The sequence below is a fragment of the Camelus ferus genome, chromosome 8, assembly GCF_009834535.1.
Source record: "Camelus ferus isolate YT-003-E chromosome 8, BCGSAC_Cfer_1.0, whole genome shotgun sequence".
In the NCBI taxonomy this organism is placed as follows: Eukaryota; Metazoa; Chordata; class Mammalia; order Artiodactyla; family Camelidae; genus Camelus; species Camelus ferus.
Genome location: NC_045703.1, coordinates 4362295 through 4385845, shown reverse-complemented (window position 1 = coordinate 4385845; position 23551 = coordinate 4362295). Strand labels below are relative to the sequence as shown.

The 23551-nt window shown below is 36.7% G+C and overlaps 1 protein-coding gene and 1 long non-coding RNA gene across 6 annotated transcripts in view; one reads left to right on the top strand and one right to left on the bottom strand.

Annotated features, from left to right (window-relative positions):
- Nucleotides 1-23551, bottom strand: part of LOC106729935 — a 303006-nt gene that overhangs the window by 81395 nt on the left and 198060 nt on the right. For 3 of the 4 annotated variants that reach the window (XR_004321765.1, XR_004321764.1, XR_004321766.1), the window contains 2 exons: nt 19513-19647; nt 15658-15756 (listed from right to left, as the gene is read on the bottom strand). This is a non-coding gene — a long non-coding RNA (uncharacterized LOC106729935). Of the gene's footprint in view, nt 1-12965; nt 13906-15657; nt 15757-19512; nt 19648-23551 lie in introns of those variants that run through there. The other variant, XR_004321767.1, reaches the window with a different exon arrangement.
- FUT9 (fucosyltransferase 9) overlaps nt 1-23551 on the top strand; it is a 78941-nt gene that overhangs the window by 38195 nt on the left and 17195 nt on the right. The window contains exon 1 of one of the 2 annotated variants that reach the window (XM_032484427.1): nt 19774-20065. The exons of the other annotated variant lie outside the window; for it this stretch is intronic. The gene's annotated coding sequence lies outside the window, so the exon portion shown is untranslated. Of the gene's footprint in view, nt 1-19773; nt 20066-23551 lie in introns of those variants that run through there. 2 annotated transcript variants of the gene reach the window in all.

Sequence of the window (23551 nt, the reverse complement as noted above, 5' to 3'; positions counted from 1 at the left end):
CACTTCCTAAATATGTCTATAGGCTCTTTTTAAATCACAAAAGCATTCTCTTTATTATATAGAAAAATGGCCCACAATCAGCAGAGCAAAAGCTCTCTCAATTGTACAGCAGTTGAGTTTCACCTTCCTGTAGCACTTGCCTTTTTTTGCATGTCCTTAGCAAGCTTATAAAGATTTTAAAACCTTATTTCTAGATTTTTTTGAAATCTAGAAAGTTACTAAATTGGAAGTTAGGAGGGGAAAAAAAGACTTAATGTCAAATGATTTATTCTAAGAGGTTTTTCTTGTCTTTTATGGGGAGAAGTTGTTATATGGGCTGAATTGTGTCCACCCCAAATTCATAAGTTGAAGTCCCAATCCTCAGTACTTCTTATATAATCTTATTTGGAAATAAGGCCTTTAAAGAGGTATTAAGTTAAAAATGAAGTCATTAGGTTGGGGCTCTAATCCAACATGATTAGTGTCCTTATAAGAAGAGAAGAGACATCAGAGGCACCCAGAAAGGAACAACCATGTAAAAAGGCAGCAGAGGGTGGCCATCTGCAAGCCTAGGATAGAGTCTTCAGAAGAACTCAACCCTCCTGGCACCTTGATCTTGGACTTCTGGCCTCTAGAATTGTGAGCAAATTAATTTCTGTTGGTTAAGCCACCAAGTCTATAGCATTTTGTTGTGGCAATCCTAGCAAACTAATATGGAAGGGTTGCTTGTCTTCTGTACTAAGTAATTAGTACAGAAGTAATTAATGTCCAGTTTTATTGGTTAACATGCTTTTGTTAGGTGCATTGTAACCATTTCTGGTCTAGGACTTTCTCCTGTAGCTGGCTGTACTTGTTTATATAGCTGGAGACTATAAAACCAAGCTGTCCCTCCCCTTCTTTTAATTTAGGGTTTTGGTTGCAGGCAGGGGAGCTAATTTCACAGAAGGAAGTAGTTGCTCTGCTGCTGTTCAAGGGATACTTCTCATCCTTGGGGAGGCTGACATGTTTCTCTTCACCAGTGGCATATGGGATGCTACTGTTACGGAAACGACAGGCCAGCCAAGAAACAAGCACCACTTGGAGGGTTGGAGTACTCAGATGTATTATGCCGGCGGGCTCAGAGGGGCTTTTGCTCCAAAGCTCTGAGCACCTCCAAGACGTGCGCATGAGGTTTTATAGGGTAAATTACAAGCTTGGGGTATTCAGCCAATAGGCATGGAACAGCTTTAGCAGCATCATTATCACAAAAGTGGAGGTAGGGAGGCAGCAAACCAACATTCCAAAGCCAGATATATCTCTTTGAAAATCCAGCTGGCTAGCAAAAAACATGAACAGCAAACCAACACTAATTAACTTAGATTTACGAGTTAATCCAGCAGAACTCAGATCAGTATTCTGATACTTAGATTTGTGAGTTATCCTGCCAGCCCAGCCCAGCTTTTCCTTCACATTCCTAGACTTGTGAGTTATCTTGTTAGCCCAGCCCAGCTTTTCCTTCACACTACTAGAAAGTTTTTAAAATTTCACCCTGGTGCAGGACTGGTATTTTTCCTTCCAACCTGTATATACTTTGAGGCTCAGATCTATGTGTTAGCACACCTATCACAACGATCTCTTTCTAATTTTTTTGTTGTTGTTAGCCCATCTTTTCTCCATGAGGCCTTGGAGAACAGTCTTGGGGTTTTTTTGTTTTGTTTTGTTTTTTTGTTTTGTACTATGTCTTTTCATCCCATCTCACCATAAGCTCAGCTCTTATAAAATAGAAATGAAATCTCTTCTTTTTACTGTGCACCGCGATTTGGATCTTAAATGGTGACTGCCTATATCTAAAGAACTGAAGTATGTTACCATTAAATAAAATTATGGGCAGGAAATGAGAGTTTGAAATGTTCTTTTTTCCCTCAGTTCCCATTAAGTTGGGTTGGCTTGCTGTGAAAGAAAAGAGAGAGAAAAATTAAAGGCAAAGCTTCCACCTAGAACCTTGTCCCCAGAAGAACTGATTTAACAGTACCTAGTCCTAGAGAAAACGTGACTAGCTAAGGCTAAACAAGTTCTGATTACTTCTCGCTGCTCTTTGATTCTATGTAACTGTGTCAATACCTTCACCTTCATTTCTGCATGGAATTGGGAAATGTGTGTGATACTTCTTCTGTCCATAGTACCTCAACTGTCTGTTCCCAAAAATCACTGAAAATATCACAGAGGAGGCCCTTGAGTGCCTCAAAATTTGTTAAATAGATGTTAAATGAGGTAAAATACAAAGATGTTTGGGTCTTTTCATGATTTTTCTATTCTGATAAATTTCTTTTTGTGTTTTTTGGAAGGGATTGCCTAATAACTACTTGGGGAATGTGCCCTGAATCAGAATGAACAATATTCTTAGATTTGGATGCGTTTATGTTAGTTTAAAAAAAATTTACTTTAGAATTTATTCTAGACGAATGATGACATTTGAAAATCACTCAAGATTTTAATAACTATTTAAATGAAGCAAAAGGGATGTGTAAGGATTTAAACTTCTAAACCACATAAATGCCACTGATGACTGTATAGCAAATTCAACTGATTTCAGAATATTATATAACCTATTTTTACATATATATTTTCCAAAACAAGAAATGAATCCACTTCTTAGTGGGAACTACTCAGTCTTGCAATTATAATTTGAGTCATACCGTATTAATATAGGGCAACCCTGCCCTGCATTTTTTGCTTTTTTGATAATCCAAAGATTGTTTGTCTTCAAATTTACTACTGTCTTCTCTTTAGAGACAAGCTCATTAAAGAAATATAGAGATTTTCCCAAAATGACATGATGCAGATGAAAGGAATATATTTATAGCAAGCATGATATCCACCGCTATTTAGTTTCCTCTTCAAATCTGAAACTTCATTTATATCAATTACATTATCCAGTCTTTAAGTATCACTAATAGAATAAATAATATTAGAAAATATAATTAGACATGACCTCATTAATGATGACTTTTAAATAGTACTTTTGTAATCTGCTGTTCAGAAGAAAATATGACTAGTGTTCACCTTAATTTTCACATTGCTCTTTGCCTTAACTTTATATTTCTTACTTTATGTTTCTAAGTAAATAAATGGGCACACTCTTGAAGACTCCATTTCTAATATATATTTTCAAAACAGAGTGAAAGCTTAATGGCCATTTATCATCCCCATGTGATAATGTACTTGCTGGAGAGGATTTTCTCCACTGTAAAAAGTGTGTGGTATCAAACCAGTAAACACTATACAATGTAAATTAATCTTTCTGTGTTATAAATATCAAATATGAATCTATTTAAATTTATGACCTGACAAAGAGAGTTATTGACATCTCTCAGATAGAAACCATTTGCAATAAAGCTAGAGAGATTGTTCTCAAATTCCTTAACCACTCCTCTGTGACTGTAAGGACCGAACACTCATTAACCAGCCCTCAGACAAGGAACTTGCTCAGTTCTTTTGAAGATCAAATATTTTGGGGAGACGTAAAGTATCTCTCACCATGTCCGCTGCTTCCATGACATTAGATTTGCTGGTTCCTCTCCCCAAGTGTCCTTGACTTTATTCTACCTTGAATGACTACAGTTCAAGTTCTCTCTCCTTATTCCTACATAGCCTTGAATCCTCAGAACTTTAGCAGCATTTGTTAAATTTATTTTTAAGCAATTGTTCACAGACTATCTGCTGCATCCTTTGCTTTCCACTCTGAATGATGATGTACTAACCATTAAGTTGAGCCAAAAGGAAAAAAAAAAAAAAAATTAAAAGCAATTCTCCTCTAGAACCCCCTCCCCAAAATCTTAGAATGGAGTAGGACATGAGAAATTAGAGTATAAATTATTAAGATGGGTTCTAGAAGACCAAATGCATTGGTGGAACTATTTGTATTTGCAATGTTTTAAATATGTATAATTTGTAGAAATGTCTCCCAAAACAGGCTTTCATATCCAGGCTAAATGCACTGACTAAATCTTTTTGACCTGTTCTCTCTCACTCACATAAAGTCTTCCTACGGTATTTCAGATTACTTTTTGAGCTTTACACTGTCTTCTGCTGGAGCCAGAATTCAAGTTCCAGTCATCCTTCTGGCATCTCAGTCCCTACACAGTACTTTAATTTAGGGCTTAAGAGGAGGCCAGTATCTGTTGCATGAATGACTGGATGAATCAAGCATTACAGTTTCATAAGTGTGTCTTTTATCAATAGGATTCCACACACATTTATCATTGGCTTAAGAAGTGATGTATAGTCTTGGTGCATTGCATCACTAACTGATGCTTACTCAGTGATAAAGTCAAACATACACAGATACTTTTTGTTTTTGCCTCGGCTACTTTTTACTGTTCTACTTTATATTCACTGATTATTCCTTGGATACACTTTTTCACAGGTTTAAATTTATATTATTTTTTAAAAGACAAAATTGAATTAGGCTGAACATCAGATAAAATTAAAGAAGGAAAGAAGAATCACAGGGACACTTCTTCATTACCTAGAGATAAAAGTCTGTTTAGTTTTTTATACATATAGGCTTTCTGACTTATCCTTTTAAAAATAGTAGCATAATGTGTCTCCATCTTACAAGATGGCTCAAAGCTTAAAATGATGTTGGCAGCACTGATTTAGTTTTGGCAGCACTGGATTAAAATTGGGAATCCTGAAATTTGTGTCAATGATGAGATTGTGTCTCTCTGAAGAGTCGGGGTGGGAGGCGGGAGGGAACTTTGAATAAGATTCTGGATTGCCCAATCCTTGCAGCAACTAATTGTTTGTCTAATGAAAGATATACAGTTATGCTGTCTAGGTTTGCAGAATAAAGAGCTTTAATTTCCATCACAGACTGTGTTTCTAGTTGAACAACAAAAGCTTTGTTTACTGACTTGAATAATAGTCACTGGATCAACCCAGTGAAATAACTGGCCACTGTAGTTGGAATAATGTATTACTAAAATAAAGCTTTCAAAATGTATAAAATGCTATAAACTTTTTAAGATATTAATTTTTTAGATTGTTCATATATAATGATAAAACATTTTTCCAGCTTGATGATTCACAGTCCCAAATCAGTCAAAAATGTGGGAAAGACAGCCTAATAATGTATATTGATGATTTTTAATAATTTCACCATCATGGATAGTTGACTCTTAATTATTTATGGAAATGGGCTTTGGTGGAGGCATGGGAAAATGAAAACACAGATCTGTCTATAAATACATTTGTATTACAAATATCTTCCTTTTCCATGGCAAAAATTACACTTAGATTTTTCTCTAGTATTGCTTATTATTTAGTTAATGTGGTAGAAATAATAATGATAAGGTGATGATAATCATGAATATGTGATTGTGTATGTGAAAGAAAGCAAGAGAGAGAGAAGGTAGGAAGGAAAGAAAGAAAAGAAGGAGGGAGGGGGGTAAAGAGGGAGGGAGGAAGGAAGGAAGGAAAAACTGAATATTAATGTTCTAGATCACAACTGTGGATAGGCAAATTATAATCACTGGATAACTACCATCTACTTCTACAGGGTAAATTAAGAGGGATATATCCCTTCAGTAAAGGAAGATCTGGATTAGTTTAACTTTGTGACACCAGAATGGAAACCATAATTGGCACAAGAAAGATCAAGCTCAAGGAAGAGGTTTTACAGCTGTAACTATGTAACTGTGGATAGACATGGATGTGAACATGCAAATATAGATACAGATGTAGAAGCTTTAGATATAAACATGCACAGATTGAGTTTAACTTTTTTGGAAACAGTAAATAGTTTCAGTACTGGAGGTGACCTTCTGAATATGGACATGAATACTCATGGACCACACAAATACTTACAAGATCTAGAGACAAATTTTACACATTTAACTATACTATGAATTCAGTTTCTGTTCAATAAAAACCACATTGCATAGATAAAAGAAAATGCAGTACTTATAACATCTTTATTACTAATACAGTGAATGCCAGATATCACTATGAAAATGCACCCCCTCCTCTATGCCTTTTATCATGGCACATAAAGGAGAGGAGTTCACCATTCCAAGAATTTGTGCCAGTGGATTTTTGAGTTCCTTACTTACAGTGTACCTTAAACATAACAATTGAATTTTTGATTTCAGTCTATTTTCAGTTCTAGAATGTTCATATGGTTTTTTATACATGCCAGTTATTGAAATTCTGCATCTTTTAATCCAGTGTGTCCATTTATTAATCATAAAAATGACCATCCTTTGGACCCCCAATAAAATCACAAGATTCTCTGAGCTTTTCTTAATACTCGACTTTAAACAGAATCCCAGGTACAAGCAATATTTGAAGATTGTGACTTTAATGTTCTAAAGTTTTGTATGTTGTCTGCATAATGTGTTACATTTCTCACTGAGTCTCTTTTGTAATAAAATTATATATTCTCAGTAACGTCCAGATCCTCAGGCTGAACAATAAGGTCATACAGTAATATAGTGAAATATCACAAAATACTAGCACTGTTTCCTCCGAGCAAGCTCACCAGTTGATACAGCAAAAGAGTGGACTTGCCAAATTGAAATAGTGAGGGCATTCTACAGACAGAATCTGTTATTTGCATCACGAATAACTGGCAATACCAATTAGAAAACCATGTCTTTACCTTTCAAAGCATTTGCTTGTATCCACTACACCTCAGGTAAAATATGCCAAAAATCCAGGATGATGAAATGTTTCTAATAATAAATGTGGGGTTTATTTTGAAGGCAAACAAAAATATTGACATGATCAGGAAGTCAACCAACTCTTTCCACCTAAACTTACAACAATTGATTTACAAATCTTTGCTGGGTAGAATGTTTAAAGATTTTTTTTTCCCCAGACTGGATTATCTGGCATTATCCAACTATTCAGAGGCTGTACTTAGAAATGAGCTCTAAGAAGCCCTAATGTCTTTCTGTAGTATCAAGGTTTGCAGATGGGTTCTTAGCAAGTGTGCCCAACAATCTAAAAGAAGTCTCAGTGTAAAATGCAAAAGCCATCAAGACCTAGCAGAGTAGGCTCACTGTTGCTTGGTTATTTAAAATCTTTGGCTAAAATTGTGACACTACAAAAGATTAGGGTACCTTTTGATCTGTTCACTGGGAAGGAAAGGTTGGAAACCTGTGGCATCCCTGGCTGGGCTTTGCTACATGTTCAGGCTCCTAGCTGGCAGGGGAGCAGGTTGGGTGCTTGATAAACCCCAGCATCTCTGGGGCTGCACAGCAGTGGTGCACGCAGCCTGGGAGTCTGTCCTGAGCGCTGCCTTCAGCGCGCCCCTTCTGAAGGCAGTGATGTTCTCTGAAGCAAGTCGTAATAGAAATTAGTTTGCTTACGTCTCTAAATATTTTCAGGACCATTTAGGTCCTGCAGAACTTTAAGATCCTGCAATTCCCCTGAGGGTGCTGGGGATTTCAGGGCAGATTGCTTGACTGCAAACGTTTTCATGCCTCCTCCCAGCTCTTCTTCAGAGGGTGTGCTGCCCTTTCTTTCCCGTGTTTGTATCTGTTAGCCAGGGCCAGATGCCACAATTTCTTTATTGTTTCCTTGTCTCTGATGACACCATTCTCTCTTAGTTTCAGCTAAAAGCACTCACTATAAATACTCATTTTCTTTTTATTTGGAAAGTTGTCCATTGATAGCACATTGTGACTATTATGTGGGCCATCCACTCTTTTATATTTCTTGATTATATGCATAATCTCTTATGAACCAATGACCGTTTTTTATCACTCCCCCACCTCCTGTGACTCTTCCTCTGACTCTGATGCTACTTTGCATATGTGCGATTATTCAGAAGATAAACACTTCAAATATCTGAGGTATTACCACATATAAAATATTATGATTTGAGAATGAAGAATGTATATAATGTTTGTGCATAATCTGCTATAGGCACAGCTGTAGCTAGTATTGGGTAGAAAGTATTTTGGGGAGCTTGCAAAGATGATTGCTTTTAGAAGTAAAAATGCATTGCTTCAAACTTCCAGAAGATGACAAGACTGCCATGCTGTCACTAGTTCTTACCTCTAAATTTGAGCCAATGATATTACCAATAGACAGAGATGATGGAGATGGTCATCAGAGTTGAACAATATGCAGTAACAGATGTCCTAGTCTAATCCTGGAGAATGTTTCAGTTTTCTCATAATCAGTGCTTCTCAAACTAATATACATACAAATCACCTGGGGTTTGTTTTTTTGGGGTTTTTTTGTTTGTTTGTTTTTGCTAAAGATGAAAATTCTGATTCAGTAGGTCTGGAGATTTTAGATTTCCTACAGGCTCCAAAGCAAGCAATGCTGCTTGTCCAAAGACCACTTTTTGAGCAGCAGGAGACTAGGGCTCTGCTGTACAATACCACAGCCACTAGCCACACGTGGCTGTTTATGGTGCTGTTCAGATCAACTATAACCTTACTAATTTCCTACTTGCTTGATCTATCAGTTACTGAAGCAGAAATGTTAAAGTCCCCAACAATAAACATATATTGGTGTGTTTTTCCCTGCAATTCTATCAGTTATTGCCTCATGTATTTTGATGCTTTGTTGTTAGCTGCATACATGTTTAGAATTGTTATGACTTCTTGGCTAATTGGCTGCTTTGTCATTATATAGTGTCTGTCTTTATCCATGATAATTGTTTTTAATTGTGAAGTGCTGTGTTTGAAATTAAGATAGCTACTTCAGCCTTCTTTTAATTCTTGTTAGCATTGTATATCTTTCTCCGTCTCTTTACTTTAAAACTATCTGAGTCTTCACATTTAAAGTAGGATTGTTGTAAGCAAAATATTGCTGACAGAAATAAATACGCAGCCTAAAAGTTGAGAGTTATGTTTTATTTGGCGGGAGGACTCCAGACGACAGATCGACAGCCTCTCAGATCATAGCTCTCAGGAACTGCTCCAAAGAGGTAGGGGAGGAGCTAGGATATATAGGAGCTTTACAACAAAGACCAGGTAGTTGGAACAATAAAAGATTACTTGTAAATTAAAGAAAACTAGGCATCTCAAGTTAAAGAATGTAGTGCTTTTCTATGTACGGGAGGAAGCAAACATTTGGGCTCACTGAATTCATTCCTTTGACAAGGATCTAGCTATCTAGGGCCAGTATCTTGTCCCTTATTATTCTGAGTCCCCTCAGGGTGCACCATTGTGAGTGGCTGCAGAGGCTGGGCTGCAGGCCTGTCCTCACTGGGGGGGTGGCGGCATAGGCTGATGACTTGGTTTCAGCATTCTTTGTTTACTGATAATTGTTGCATAATATTGATTTCGTTCATAATATTGAGTCTTATTTTTTTAATTGGTGCATTTAGAGCATTCCCATTTGAAGTGATTATTGATATAGGTGGATTAATATCTACCATGTTTGTTACTGTTTTCTATTCATTGCATTTGTTCTTTGTTTCTTTTTCTTCTCTTTCTGCTTTCTGTGGTTTTAATTGCACATGATTTTATTTTGTCTCTTTTCTCAACGTGTCAATTATACTTCTTTAAAAAAAAAATTTAGTGACTGTCTTAGAGTTTGTAATATACATTTTAAAGTAATCTAAGTCCACTTTCAAACAGCACTATGCCACTTCATTTGCAGTGAAGGTCACTTATAAGAGGATTCCCAGTTCCTCCCCGCCATCCATTATGACACAGTTGTCATTGATTGCACTTATCCATTCACTAAAATCACCCAGTATGTTGTAGTATTATTACTTTAAACAGTAATCTTTTAGCTTAAGAATAAGAAAAATAAAAGATTTTATCTTCATTTATTCCTTCCTTTCCTAATGTAGATGTGGTTTCCAACATATCATTTTCTTTAACCCTGAAAGCACTCTTTTCGCATTCCTTGGAGGGCAGTTCTGCTGACAAAGAATTCCCTTAGTTTTAATTTGTCTGAGAAAGTCTTTGTTTCTCCATCACTTTAAAAAATAATTTCTCAGTATTTAGAATTCTAGAATGGTGGGATTTTTTTTTTTCAGTACTCAGTATTTCACTCCACTCTCTTTGTGTTTACATGGTTTTTGTTTTTAAAAATCCACTATAATTTTTGTCCCTGTTCCCTTTTAGGTAAGGTATTTTTTATCCCCTCTGGCTTCTTTCAAAATTTGTGTCTCTACCTTTGGTTTTCTGCAGTTTGAAAATGATACGCCAGGGGTAAGATGTTTTGTTATTTATCCTACTTGGTGTTCTCTGAACTTTCAAGATCTGTAGTTTTGGCTTCCATCATTAATTTTGGAAAATTCTTAACCATTAATGTTTCAATTAATTATTCTGCTCTATTTTCTCTTACCTCTTCATCTGATATTCTAATTTTGGGTGTGTCACTCCTTTTGAGATTGTCCAGTGGTACTTGGATGTTCTCTCCTGGTTTTTGTTGTTCTTTTTTTTTTTTTTTTTTGTATTTCAGTTTAGGAAGTTTCTATTGACAAATTTTCAAACTCAGATTCTTTCTTCAGCCATGTTTGGTCTACTGATAAGTCCATCAAAGACATATTTCTGTTTAGTGTTTTGAAATTTTTAATTCTTTCTTAGAGCTTTTGTTTTTCTGGCAAAATTAACCATCTGTGTTTGCAAGTCATTTGCTGTTTCCATAGAGCCCTTAACATATTAATCATTGCTATTTTAAATTCCATCTGATAATTCCAAAACCTGCACTATATCTGAATCTGGTTCTGATGCTTGTTTTTATTCTCCTCAGAATGTGTTTTTTGTTGCCTTTTAGCATGAATTATAATTTTTTGTTGAACACCAGAAACAGCGTAGAAGTCGATAGGAACTGAGGTAAGCAGGCCTGTAGTGTGAGGTGTCGTGTCCATCTGGCTTGGAGTTGGACTGTTTAGTAATTGCTGTAGTTGTACGTTCCAGAGACTTTCATTCTGCGAGTGTCCTTGTTTTACCTCCACTGTTGTCTTTGTGCTTTGTTTTCTCTCGAATGTTTTCTCTTAGAACTTAGTCCCCATATAACTCTTCCTAGATGGACCGTGCATCCTGCAGCTCTTTTGGCTACAAGCCACTGCTTTTATACAGCAGCCCTGCTGACGTGGTGGTAAGCTAGCTGCAGCCCTGGGAATGGGACGGCCCTTCAAAGAGGGCCTGCGTTAGTAAGGGGGCCAGTCCTTTGTACTCTTGCCTTGATAAGATCACAGATATAGGAGCGACTTGGGGAGAAGCGCTTAGCTATGGAGGGACTCGACTGCAAGCGGATGGTAGCCAACAGGCCCGGCAAGTGGGAAATGAGTGAATCACCAAGGGCCTAGAGGAGGGAGCTGAGGCGTGGCCCACCGTGACCCACCAAGTAGTGAATAAAGATGTTCGAAATTGCTGCATGATGCTGGTGAATACCTGATCTGCTGCTGCGCAGTTTAGTGTTATTGCCCCTGGAAATTCTGATGAACGTGTAACTAGTATAATCATGCCAGTTCTAATTTCAAATTAAGCTGTGCTGATGGTTTCAGTTGCATTTTAAATTCACCCCCAGTTAAGTATAGTAAAATAATGCCATTATCGTGGAGGACAGAGTTGTTTGAAGATTCAATGAAATAGTGTAAATAAAACACTCAGCACAGTAGAGCCAGCACAAGACTAAGGACTTGATAAATGCAAGCTAAGGTAAATAAATGGAACAAAATTATAGCTCTTAAAAAGTCATAGTTTCTTTTTTCTATTATTGCTAAAAGTGTATGTATGTGTATGAGATTTGGTTTTGTTGTTGTTTTGTTTTTCTTTCTTTTGCTTTTTTTCTATTTAAGGTAAGGATTAGACTTTAATCTCTCAAGACAAAGTTCTATTTATTGAAGAAGTGCACAATCATTTTAAATTTATTTATTCAATTTCTCTCTTTGGATTTTTTTAAAATGAAAAACTACTCTAAAGTGAGAAGGCATTGTAAATAAAACCTTTTTTCTCTCAAGTTCAGATTTCTTTCTTAATGCTATATGTTTACCACATGTTTCTCCTTTGCTCTTTAAAATTGTTTCTGATATTGACTCATTTGAAGGAATTCATATTAAAGTTTTTATTGTGTTGAGAAAGAGAAATTAATTTCATATGGTAAAGGTGAGTGAGAGATTACTTTCTTTCTGCCAGCCAAATAAATCTGAGATAAAGCTGAGTGAGTGAGTGTTTTCATTAGTCTGTGAAAAGCCTATTTATTTCCACATGTAATTATAAAACAAATAATTCTGACTTAATGAAATAAAACCAACCCTGAAAACAAATAAGACTCATTTACAGTTCCAACTAAATTAAATACTGAAAAATGTTTTCATTCTGATGTGTTTTGAAATGTCTAATGAAATTACAAATAAAATAATTCAAAGAACATATGTGTATAGATGGTATCCTAAGAAGAAGCTCAAATGCACTTTGCCATTTTAAGATTTCTCTTATTTGTAAGTCGATGGCAATAATGAGGGAAAGTTGAGTTTCCACCTAAATCTTATGGACGTGCTAATTTTCATAGGAATTGAGTGTAAGTATTTGACAACATGCACAGTAGGTCGAATTGCTACTGTGATCCTTAGAGTAAAATGCTTTATTTGATAAAGGCAAGAATCTAAGATTACTTCTTGCAGAAGTTTAAAATAGATGATCATAAATAAAGTTTAATGTTAGTGGCAGGGATTTATACCAATCATAAACTAAAAACAACCCACATTAATATGTTGAGGTCAAGAACCTACATTATATCAAAATCAAACTGTCCTTTTTTTCTTTAAAAAAAAAAAATAGCCAATGAACTAGTTAAAACCAGTTAAACTGAAACTCAAATCTCTTTCTTCTTCTCTCTCTCTCCTGTCTCTCTCACACATACCTGCACACACACACACATACATATATACTGTTGAGTAGGAATAAACTAAAATAATATTACTGTCACTTAGAATCATTGCCTTATAGGTTGAAGATAATGATTTTCCTATGGTTTCTGTTGTAAATTAATGAAATTCATAAAGTATGTAATAATGACAAAGAGCCTTGGGATTGGAAGGAAATATATTTTTCTAGATCTCCATTTAGACAACACATTTAAAATCCTGGAGAATGGGACATTTGGGGATTGTGCTCTCAGTCAATCAGGAACTTGAAAATCCCAGTTACCTGTAAAACTCTCCCACTTTCTCTAAGTTACTCATAACAACATAGCCTTGATTTAGGACATAAATCAATTAACTGTCTACTTTTTTAGGAACAATACATGATTTATTTACTCCTGTTTTTTTTTTTTTCCTTCTTTCTTCCTCTATATCCTCACTGTTTTTGTTTTAGTCTTTTCCAAAGAGCTGAGACAAAGACTGGATTGCCAATAATTTTGAGGAGCATCTGATTCTAAGGAATAGAAGCCCATAGCAGGACATGTGAAAGAGGAAAGACACAAAAGCTGGTTCTAGGATATATTGTCAAGTTGGCCACCAAACAGGTGACTGGCACTCAAGCCCGTGACACATTCTGAGAAGCCTTATGAAATATGTCAGAGCTGTTTGCTTAGGGGATGAAAGATAAAAGCATTTATCTGTCAGTTCCCATCCCTGTTTGGACAGACAGACTCCTCAGATATTAAGTTCCCGGCACATCTGAACATTTTGCAAGATTCCAAGAATATCCCACGCTCAAGTGTCAGAGAAGTCTCCAGGCAGTAAGCGGTAGTTATGTGACCCAAGGAAAAGCACTGTTGGGTTGCATCTGCCACAGCCGATGGAGGGTCGCATGGAGATGGTCACCTCACTGTAGCAGAGTTTGGAGTGCCAGGTGGGGCTCAGAGCATGGTGAAGTGGGGTGCAAGAGTTGTCTGCATCACACATCTTTCATACAATCTAGACTCTTTTTAAGCTCCACACCAAGGGCTCCCAAACACTTTGTTTTTGTCATTCTCTGAATTCCATTGTGATTTTATCTCAGATGCCTGACCCTTATTTTTCTGGAACCAGATAAAAACAAAATAGAGATATCTTTAACATTAAGTACTTTAAAAATCTCAGTATCAGCTTTAAAGAGGGACCATGCAGCAAAATATAGAATCCTTCTATCTTATTCAAGGACTCCCATCAACTTGATGAATACCCATTATTGGTTTTCTTTCATTCACCCCAACCCTTTTTTTTTTTTTTAATGAAGGTACTGGGGATTCTCTTTCTACCACTTAGATATGGCACCACCCCCTCATCCTAACCCTTAAATCAATCAAGAGACCTGAAACACCATCCTGAGATCCTGTTTTGAAACATCTAGCAGAATATTTTTTTAATACTGAAGATCATTTTTGGTTGACTATCATTTGACAGTTCTCAAGGTAAAAACTTATCTCCTCAAATCATCAGTGCAAACCAACTGGAATGAAAGATTTTCTTTAATTTTTTTCTTGGGGACACTGCCATTTACCATCATATGCATTTCTATATGCATTTTGTTCCTGCTTGTTCATGATTGTGTATGGGTCTGAATACAATTTCAATTGTTTAGTCTCTATATTTGGAAAACCACACTGCATCACTGAGACATGTTCAATTTATTAACTACAAAGTCCTGTCATGTTTTGTCCCCTTTCTTGAAGATGGGAGTCTCTGCAGTGTAAGTTTCTGCATAAATCGCTGCCAAAATCCAAGCAAGAAAAAAAAGGAAGTTATTGAAAAACACTGGTCAGTCACTGAAGGCTAATCCTGAGAACTGACAGCTAGCAGCTAAGAAGCAAGTCTAAGTCCTTTAACCAAGGATTAAGTCTTGAGGATACACTGGGTACTGTGCCCAATCTGAGCGGCTTCAACTACTTTACTCTTATTTAATGTACTTCCGTCACTATTGTGCAAGTTACTGAGGTTATTACCCCCAAGGCATTCCTCTTTTCTCTTTATAAACATTATTCTAGAAGTAGAAAATCTAATGAGTAAGTAACAGACCCAGGTTCAATGGCAAGTCCTGGTAGAACTTAAACAAGCTTCAAGATTCTTATTTTGTTAATATCATATGCCCATAAGAATTATCACTATGGAGGACAAAATACATAAAGAGACACAATTCTCATTACTGAAGAGATAATTATATACTCTGAGGACATAAGAGAGCCATGCAGAAGCATTTTTATAATATGTAATTAGGTGTGAAGTTTCCCTGTACTATTGAAATAAGTTTAAAAAAATTTCTAAGGGAAAACATTTGAAAGAACTGGAGGCAAAAGGGAAGAATTTGTAGAAAATGGGAGATTTGAATTTGGACTGGTGGAGAGGGTCAAGAAATGTATTCCTTGTGAAGAATGATACAGTTCCATAAGGCACACAGCATCCTGTCTGGTCACAATGGCATTTTTCCATTTCCTCTAGTTCTTCTCTGCTGCTTTTTCTTCAGATCTTTGAAGGACTGGCTCCCACTTGTCATTTAAGTCTCCCGGTAAATACCCTAATATTATTTATGTAGGCACCAGTCACTCTCTAGTGGTTTTTTTTTTTTTTTCTCTCCAAGTAACTTGCCTTAACTGATACTGTCTTGTTTACTTGTGTTTATTGTACTGTCTGCCATTCCCCAATAAAGTGTTATCAGCATGAGAGAAGAGAGCTTGTCTATCCCCTTTACCTGCTGTATCAACAGCAACCTGAATAGTGTTCAACATGAACTTGGGGGAAAATCATAAGGATTGAATTAATTGATGAATCTACCACATATAACCACATGACCTTACCTCTTTCTTGGTGGGAGGTGGGACTTGAGTATATCTTTTTCTCAAAGTCTTTGTGTTCACTAGAGGTTTTCTTGACTATGTCCTTGCTTCATTTAAAGTCTATTCAATTAAAAACAAAACAGAACAAAATGATGAATATTTTAAGAGATAAAAATATTTCTGCATCTGTCTCATAAAGGTATGCATTTGGCAAGATAGAACACCTAGTCTTTTGTGTTTACAGTATGATAATTTAACATATATTATGGACATTTAAAAGAAAAATCCTACAGATTTTCTATTATTTTTTTCTATTGCTATTTCATGAGATCCATTATCATCTTATAGCATTGCTAAGAGTTTTAAGGTCTTAAATAAACATGATTGCCACATAGTTGTCATTAAATTTTTTAAATCCATTTTCATAACCAAGTAGTTAATAATTTGTGTTAATCATTATTTAGCTTTTCTAAAGAGAAGTGTGGAATTTTATTCTGTGAATCAAGACTAAGAGAAATACAATAAATGTTTAATAGGGCTTCTAAAATGAGGAATTTCTGGTTGAGACAGGAAATATGGAATCTAATGGCCTAAAAACCTCTCATTTTCTTTCGAAGTCATAGGCTACTACTTGTCCCACTTTAAAGATGCACAAACAACACATTAGGGATTGAAGTAAAAAAGATAAGATTGGATAGAAACTCTTCACCACTGTATGAAATATATCAACTGAGAAAAACGCACACACGCACACACAATGTGAGAGCTGTGAGTTCAGTTTTATTTGGGACTTACTGAAAACTGTAGCCCAGGAGACAGCCTCTCAGACAGCTCTGAGGAACTGCTCTGTAGAAGTGAGGGGAAGTCAGCAGATACATGATTTCAGTGAGGGGGGTGTGTGCAATCAAGCACACATCTTGGGAGAAGTCTGCTGCTACTCACAAGGAGCAGCTGTCTCTGTTGATGATTTTAGTGCTTTTCTCGGTATGAGAAGATGCAAGCAATCGGATTTATAAAATTCTCTCCTGAAAAATATGTAACTATCTGATAAGGCTGCTGGAAACCTAAGAGTTTTCAATCACTAGAGGGATCAGGTAGAGATAAAAAACAAATGTTTCACTTCTGTTTACAAAGGTACAATTTATCAAATTTCTATAAGCCGTAATTAGCTTGAGGAGAAGGGTTTTCTTACATCTGGAAGCACAGATTAAAAGCCAGTAATGTTTCAGACAGAGACCATAAAAATTATTACCACATTCACCAGTTCATGCAGTCTTTTGTGTCTCATCCTTTTTTTAGTTAACCATTTTATAAAGCCATCAGGTTTCTAGTCAGAATTCTTTTAATTTCTTACCCAGTTCAGTGGTATGATTTGAAAATTATCAGAAACCTATACTTATAAAAAAAATTCCTTGCTATGAATCTTCTTGAAGAGGGAGCATATTTGCAAAGGCATCTGAGTAAAGCAATAACTGAACAACAAAAGACTTAAGACATGCTTAAAAACCTGGTTAAAATGCAATTGAGAGAGAAACATGGTTACTGTTGTGACATACAACATCTTAAGGTAATAACTAGGATTATGACTCATGACATTTTTCCAGGACATATCAGATTTTTAGGAATTCCATGTAATTTCTAGAATGTCTAGAGTAATTACATTTACCCATACAATATAACATAAGAAGATTTATTACTCATTTAACAATACTCCCCATGTAATTTAACAGATCAAATGAACCTAATTAGTTTAACATCTATCTTTGGGATGTTTCAGGGGACCTTTGGAGCATCCCAGAATCAGCTCACAGTCAAAAGAACTTTATTAGAATTTGACTCGTGGAAGTTTGTAAAAACATCAAGATGGTTTGATACATTTGTCAAATAGTATCATAGGTCACTGTGAAACAATACTTATTCACTCAACCAAAGGACAGTAAAAGATTTCAAAGGCAAATACAGAAAGTTTTAACAGATTACCAGTTATAGGTAAGGAAATTTTCCAACCTGTTTTCAAAAGCAGATCAATATTTTAAGAAATTTTGTCCTCTTAACAGAGAGAGAAACCAAATTCAGACTTGTACCACTTTACCTTTAATATTAAAACTCAATTAAGATTATTCTAGTCAGTTCTGGCCATACATAGAATCCCATTCTAAAGATATTTTTCTTCTCACAGACTTTCTATAACTTTCTATATCCATATTAATTTGACCCTTATTTTCTCTCCTATTTAGAAATAACTAGCTTTAAGGCAAATTATTTTCTTTTCTCTTAACAAACTGCTTTTTCATTCCTCATCCCTTCTTTTACTGAAAATCTTACTTTCTCTGCGCACCAAAACGTTTCCTTTATTATTTCTAGTAGCTTAAATTATGTATTGAAATTAGAATCTTCAACTCTTCAAAACCTTAATTTCTAGTAAAAACTAAGAAGTAAGCAATTATGAATTGTCTTTTACATTAGCAGTCTGTACATTAGCAAACTTAAAAATAGCATTAATTTCTAAAAATATGTGCTTTTTTATAGAAAATATCTCAGTGTGGCACCAAATATATTTATTCACAGTCCTAACACAGTCCAATGTTCAGTAATTAATGTTTCAGTGTCTTATTTTATTTGGGAATGACCTAGATATTCAATAAACCTCTGTCATTTAACTTAATTTAGCAAAATGCTAGTTTCAAGTTACCAAATATCTGGAGAGACTATTTTTAAGTAGACATTCCTAAAACATAATTATTCTTGAGGAGCTTACCTAAAAGCTCTTATCTCACTTACATTTAATATACTTATAAAAATTTTCATTATACCGAGTTACTTTGCTTGCTGACAAATTCACAACAGATATAACAAGATCTTACTTGACTTCTAGTAAACCTAGATACAATAAAAGTGTTATATTTAATGCTGATGACTTTATTTGTCTGTATTAATTAAATCAACAAAGAAATTAATTTCAATGCCAAATATTAATTGAATACTGAATATTTCCCAGTTCACTTGAACCTGAAATTCATTTGGTTTAGTTACTTTAATATTTCTGAGAGTTTATATAAGTGCTTAATTTCCTTTAAGCCAATTAAATAGCATTCATTTACAAATTAATTTTGGCAATACTATCTGGAATTAAAGAGATATATTTACAATGCACACATAGACTTATAGACAGACACAACCAGAGATTTCATAGCTTCATTTTTTAAACTTAGTTATGAATCAAGTATTATAATATAAAACTCACTAGTTTATAATAATGGTTGTAATAAGCTAAGTTTCAAAGGGCCTCTTTTCCCTTTTTTCCCCCTCAGTCTCAAGAATTAGAGATGCTCTAGGTAAGTATTCCTGGAAGCCTTCGTAGAACATTTATATCTCAAGGCACAAGGAGAGAAATGCAAGCTTCTCTTAGAAGGACTTGTTCTCTCAGGATAAGAATTCTGAAAATATGTTTTACTGAGCTGGCTTTCTCTAACTTAACTATATATGCAATAAAAGAGCCCCATTTTGGCCATTTTCAACACAAGATTTTTCTTTAATTCCCAATTAAGTTAGTTCTTGCAACTATGTAAATACATAAACCCTGTTAGGGTGTTAGTTGGAGGCTGGCTTTCTGGTAACTCTCATTTAGGAAAGATGATAGGCCAGCTCCTCACCTATCACCTAGTGCAGACTGTTCTTTGTTTCTCAACTGAGCAAAGGGGCACTTTTTCCAAGCGTCTTTCAACTGAGTTCCCCCAGTATCTTTCACCTGGCGGGGACCTTGTAGTATCTTTCAACTTTCAACCTCTGGGAGCCAGGTACCTGTTACACACTGCCAAACAAAACACAGGATCATCAACCAACAATCAGGAGATTGGAGAACCAGGAAAGACTCACCCAAATTCTTCTGGACTCTCCGAGGAGGCGGATGGGCCCACAAGGCCTCTGCTGGTACCAAGGCTCAGATCCTCAGAGCTCAGGCGAAGGAGAGACGTCTGCTCTGGTTTCCTTCCTGGTTGCCAAAACTGTCGACTGGAGGAAAAACACACAACGTCAGAGCTGTGAGTTCAGTTTTATTTGGGGCTTACTGAGGACTATAGCCCGGGAGACGGCCTCTCAGGCAGCTCTGAGGAACTGCTCTGAGGAGGTGGTGGGGAAGGGTGGTGTATATATATGGCTTTGGTGGAGGGGTTTGTGCAGTCAAGCATACATCTTGATAGAAGGTTGCTGCTAAGTCACGAGAAGGTCGCTGTTAGTCACAAGGAGCACATGTCTCCATTAATGAGTTTAGTGCTTTTCTAGGTATGAGAAGGTACAAGAAATTGGGTTCATAAAATTTCCTCCTGAAAATGTCTAATTATCTAAAGACCTGTTCTACCAGTTTTTTTGCAGAGCACAGAGTGCCTCATTCCTGATCACCACCCTGAACTCCTTCCAGGGTGTGTTAAAGGTCAGTGACTACAGTGACTAGTGACTTCATTCTCGTAGAACCAGATGGCAAGTGAAATTCTTTAGTTGGTAAAACACTCAAATTCATGTCCTAGTAACCACAGCTTTGTATTTACAGAGTGGCACATCAGTATGAAGAGATGTTAGAGAAACTTAGATTATTATTAAAGAAAGGATAGCTGAGGGTTGTCAATAGCTATTTTCAAAAATATTAAAAACTCGGTAAAAAGGTCGGCTAGATGTTTTCTCTCTAAATGGAGAGAATCAAATTAAATGGTTGCAAATTACAATGAGAAAGATGTAAATTATACCTAAGAAAACCTTCTCCACTGTAGAAGTCTGTTGAAATGGAACTGTTATCTTTCACTGAATTACTTGGAGTCAGAGGTTTAACAGCATATTATCTGCCAGGGTTTTTCTCCTGGCTAAAAACAGACACAGGGGTCCCCAAATTAAAAAGTTGGACACTGCCATAGTAACAGAATAAACACATTATAATCTTATTTTTCTCCTTTCATCATTATGCTTTTATTTGGAACCAGGAAAAAAAATGATAAAGGGACCCCAGAAAGTATGACTAGGTTAGAGAGATTGAAGAAGATGGAAATAAATGGGGAAGACAAGAAGACCTTAAGGAAGTGATCTGTGAATAATGGAAACCCAAGGATTACTTCTATACATGCCCACTTCTGAACAAATTATTTAGAAATCATTCCCCAAAAAAATTCCTTGAAATGAAATGCAAATCATTTCATACACTTATTTTTTCCCTTCCTTTTTTTTTTTTATGATAGAGGTCTAAAAGTTTTCATTTATTCAAAGGAGATTTTGATTCCAAAATGTTTCAGAATTTTATGCAAAGCATTGCCATGGACTAATTGTGTTGCTCTGCCAATCATGACTTCAACCTTAACAATTAGGAGTCAGCTAGGTTTCAGGACTTCATGTCCTTGAAGCTGCACTGAGAAAATGTCCCAACAAATATCAAGACTCTTACAGGGACTATTTAAAGCTAAAAGGATACCCTTTCAGATTCCACTTCCCCAAGGCTATGGTTTCAAAGATACATCTTGGAGCTCATCAAAGAGAAAAATAAAGGTGCTTGTGGAGGGCATGGCCCCATCACCTTCCCAGCTAGCACACTCAGCTCTGCCTTTATTGAATAAAGGCAAGGAACTCTATTTTCACTTTCTCCCTGCCCCACTCCCACCTTCTGTCTCAACAGAGTACATCTCCAGTACTACGTTATCTGCTAAGAAATAAATGAGAAATAAGGTTACTTTGAAAGATGCAGAGACAAATTAATATAAATCCAGTCATCAAATATGGTATCTACTCTGTGGCTAGCAGTGATAATTATATACAGATATTGTGGGCACCTAGTTTAATGTAGATTAAACTAGTAGTAAAGAGAAATGCTGAGTTCTGGCATTCCACTTGAGCCACCAAATATCGAACTAAATAAATGCACATCACATTACATTCTAAAATAAACTCTACCTGATGTTTTAGACCAGGGGTTGCAAACCTTTTCCTCAGACGACCAGACAGTAAATGTTTCAGGCCTTGTGGGCCATAGGATCCCTGTGGCAGGTATTCAAGTCTGTCACTATAACACAGAACTGGCCATGGACAGTACATAAATGGATGGGTATGGCTGTTTTCAGTAGAACTTTATTTACAAAACAGGCAATGGCTAGATTTGGCCACCAGGCCTAGAGTTATCTGCCCCTTGATTGAAAAAGTCCATTGTGGTCATATATTTTTTATTCTCTCAGATATTGTCTCTTTTCCCCTGCTTTTCTCAGAACCTCAGATAAAACCTCCTTGCAAGAAAAGGAGGGGACGCATCTTCCTGTCTGGTTTCTTTCAGTCTCCCTGCTTCTGGCTTGCCCTGCTGTTTTAAGTTTGAGGCTGGGATCACTGTGACCTGGGACTTCCCAGTGTCGACAAAAATTAATGAATAGTCATCTAAGAAAGAAATGGAAAATTCTACTTGAGGCCACCTGAAGATTATGACCCGAGAGGCAGTCTTTCAGAGAGCTCTGACATCTGTTCCAAAGATGTGAAGGGTAGAGGCCAGCGTATGTGTGATTTTGGTGAAGGGAGTACCTGCAGTCATGCCCACATCTTGATAGAAACTCGCTACTCTTTGAGAGGAACAGAAATCTTAGCTAATGGTTTTAGTGCTTTTCTAAGTATGACGATGTAAGAAACTGGGTTCTTAAAATTTTCTCCTGAAAACATCTAACCACCTGAGGGCCAGTTCTGGCAGTTTTCCTGTAGCACAAAGTGCCTCATCCTGATCTTCACCCTGAATTCCTTCCAGGGTGTGTTGTAAGTCAGTGACTCCTGTGGCTAATGACTTGGTTCTTGTAGAACTGGCTGATGGGTAACATTCTTGATTTTACAGTTCTTTTCCTTTCAGTCTTAATTTCAATGAAAGTTTAGGAGGCATTTCGTGACCAGCTTGTCCCTTGGCACTAGGAAGGCTCAGTCCCCTGTTGGGCACGGGTTTTGTTGTTAGGCCACGCAGTGCGCTGTTACTGGACTAGGACCTATTTACAACAGCCAAAAAAACCCCTGGGCCACTCGTATTACGGGTCTGTCATGGTCCTGGAGTAGTTCCCTCTTGTTGTTTCTTCTATTATCTAGAGTTACACTCTCTCAGGCCTTGATCTGATAGGACTATATATCTGACCAATCTTTTTAAGTCACCTAGTCATCGTTAATTTTAATCAGAGGCTCAGGCACATGTTTGGTCATTCAAGAACCAGCCATCTTGTAAAATAGGCAAAATACAAGGTAGTTAACTAACATTAATAAGGTTATAAGTAAGTATTTAAGCTAAGAACTTCTATTAGGTGCAGCCCATATCTCTCCAGACTATCTGACCAGTCTGTTCTGCACCAGTCGTGATCTTTAAGGGGAAATGATTTATCGGCCTTGTACATAAAATTCACCGAAGATGTGTGCAGGTACAAGGCGAATGGTGGGCCCTCATGGCCCCTTACAGGACTGAGAAAGAAGTGTTGTCTTCTAAGGAGTTGCACGGCTGGCACCGGCAGAAGAAAAGCTGACCTTTATGGCTGAGCAGGCGTTTCTGCCCGTCGGCAGGTCTGGTTAATACATAGTGCAGAGGCGCACAGCACTCTAGAATGGAGGGAGGAGGCCCAAACAGGCAGATAAAAGTGTTTACATTTTTCTTGTCTTGTTTCAAGTACAAAATTTTTATTTCTTCACCAGTAAGGACACACAGTGGAGCAGCCTGGTTGCCATGGGTTCCCCTCTGCTTCTTTGGTGCTATGAGCAGGGGTCTGGCTGTGGCTGCCACCCAGTCTTGGGCCAGGCAGTCAGCTGTGCAGCCCTGCTGGGCCACCTCACCACATCATGGCATTCCCCTCTAGCAAGCCTCCCAGCCACACCTCGCCCACCCAAAGCACGTATGAACCAAGGGATGCTTGGGGAAGCTGTCCCTCAAGATCTC